Source organism: Austrofundulus limnaeus, unplaced genomic scaffold (assembly GCF_001266775.1).
Source record: "Austrofundulus limnaeus strain Quisiro unplaced genomic scaffold, Austrofundulus_limnaeus-1.0 Scaffold337, whole genome shotgun sequence".
NCBI lineage: Eukaryota > Metazoa > Chordata > Actinopteri > Cyprinodontiformes > Rivulidae > Austrofundulus > Austrofundulus limnaeus.
The window spans coordinates 457,284-460,100 of record NW_013952739.1 but is presented as its reverse complement, the minus strand read 5'-3'; positions in this window follow the sequence as shown (position 1 = coordinate 460,100).

The window sequence follows — 2,817 nt, the reverse complement described above, 5'->3', positions numbered from 1 at the left end:
GTGTTGACTCATGTTAACTTGTGTTGACTTTGTGTTGTCTCATGTTGACTTTGTGCTGACTCATGTTGACTGGATTGACTCATGTTGACTCTGTGTTGACTCATGTTAACTTGTGTTGACTTTGTGTTGTCTCATGTTGACTTTGTGCTGACTCATGTTGACTGGATTGACTCATGTTGACTCTGTGTTGACTCATGTTAACTTGTGTTGACTTTGTGTTGTCTCATGTTGACTTTGTGCTGACTCATGTTGACTGGATTGACTCATGTTGACTCTGTGTTGACTCATGTTAACTTGTGTTGACTTTGTGTTGTCTCATGTTGACTTTGTGCTGACTCATGTTGACTGGATTGACTCATGTTGACTCTGTGTTGACTCATGTTAACTTGTGTTGACTTTGTGTTGTCTCATGTTGACTTTGTGCTGACTCATGTTGACTGGATTGACTCATGTTGACTCTGTGTTGACTCATGTTAACTTGTGTTGACTTTGTGTTGTCTCATGTTGACTTTGTGCTGACTCATGTTGACTGGATTGACTCATGTTGACTCTGTGTTGACTCATGTTAACTTGTGTTGACTTTGTGTTGTCTCATGTTGACTTTGTGCTGACTCATGTTGACTGGATTGACTCATGTTGACTCTGTGTTGACTCATGTTAACTTGTGTTGACTTTGTGTTGTCTCATGTTGACTTTGTGCTGACTCATGTTGACTGGATTGACTCATGTTGACTCTGTGTTGACTCATGTTAACTTGTGTTGACTTTGTGTTGTCTCATGTTGACTTTGTGCTGACTCATGTTGACTGGATTGACTCATGTTGACTCTGTGTTTACTCATGTTAACTTGTGTTGACTCTGTGTTGTCTCATGTTGACTCATGTTAACTCATGTTGACTCTGTGTTGTCTCATTTTGACTCTGTGTTACTGTGGAAAGACACGGGGAGATGTTTTTATTCTGATGTTCGGTGTGGATAACGTGGAACGATTCCTCTCAGTCATCCTGAGGAATCGTTACTGAATGACTCATTTTAAATATGAACTGAAGGTTTTCCCGGCACATCTGGACTCTGTTTCTACTCTGTAGAAAAAAGGTGATGATGTAACAGAGGTTGTAACTTCTCTCCACGCCACTCGGCTGCGAGGCATTTTTCAGGTTGCAGTTGAGCTGAAGGGCTGTTTTCAGGAGCAATAGACCCAGAGTGTGCCTGCTACACATGAAGCCATCATCACTGATTGACTGCTTGAACTCTTGGTTGGTTGATGACTTCTGGTTTTTGATAATTAACAGGTTGACTCATTTTTCAGCCTTTACCTAGAAGTTAAAAAGWCATTTTAAGCTAAAAGTATGAATTTTGTTGCAGTGATTTTGTTGTTTAGTTTGACACCAACCTCTCTTTGAGTCCTTCAGTGAATCTGAACTTTTGATTTGGGTTTAGAACATTATCAGTCTGTTTGAAGCTGCTTAAAACTCAGAAAGCAGCTGAACTGCAGCTAAAAAATAAAACCTGTAACAACTCCATCAGAAAGAGTTGATAGATGATGTCAAACAAAATGAAACAAGTTTTCAAATAGTATATAAACCTGAGCTCTTATTTTGAAGGAGAGTAGATTGTTCTGAGCTGTGAGACCATSTGGTGCTAATGAGGGTTTGGTAGAGTCCATGTTCTGCTCAGAGGGGACTCAGACTGAGGATCTGCTCCTTCCTGCCTTCTTTCCTTGTTTCTAAACCAAAAGRTGCTTCATTTGAAAGAAACAATAAAACATTCGGAGACAGAAACAGTTTAGAAAACAAGATGTTCCTTTTTATTGTGTAATAAATGCAATACAAGTGTCTGTCTGCAGGGGGCAGCAGCACCAAATCTTATTAATGTTCTTTTTTTTCCACCATGACTCTGTTTAAATTGCAGCTGGTTTTACCTCAGCCTCAGCGGTCTGGTTTCAGCAGATCTTCAGCTTCACATCAGTCCTGCAGAAACCTGGGATCTCCAGGGAACTGCTCAGGTTCTCACCTGGAGAACAGCTCACAGGTTTCTCCTTCCTAACTCTTATTTATTTACCTTGAACAAAACTCAAAGGAACTTTAACTTCACTGCAGACTTTAAAACAATGCTGCTAAAGCTGGCAAAAAATAAATAAATGAATACAAATATAAATCAGTAGATAGGAGATCAGAGGTTTCTTGATAAAAGTAGTTTAATTAGATTTCTGCTGAAAAAAAATCAATCTGTCTCAGAGCTGCAAGTGAAAACCTGACCGCAGACATACGAAGAAATAAAAATAAACTGAAGGAGTTTAAAGGTTTTCCAGGTGAAACCTGAGTGTAAGAGGTGAAGTTCTCAGTGACATCCGCCCACTTTTAGATACAATAAATACTATAACATGAAAATATATATAATTATATACTTTTTAGTACTTTGAGTTGAAATACTTTTTAGTATTTTGCAAATACATGTCTGTGTACAGTATATAAAAGAAAAGCCTCCTGTAATAAAGTTTAAAACTGAATCTGTTGTTTGTTTTTCTACATTTTCTTTCATTTCTCTGAATCTGTTTGGTTTTACTAACAGAACCTGGTTCTGGTTTCCTCCCTGACCCATCAAATCATCAATCAGATTACTGAACAGAAATTATTTATTCAGAATCTTAAATACAGATTTTTTACATTTTAAACACAAATTCAATTCACTAACATAATTTAAAGCAGATCATCCACCATCTTACATGACAAATCTAAACAGATTTTATTGTTAGACACTCACCGGCCACTTTATTATGTCCACCTGTCCAACTGCTCGTTAACACAAATGTTGAATC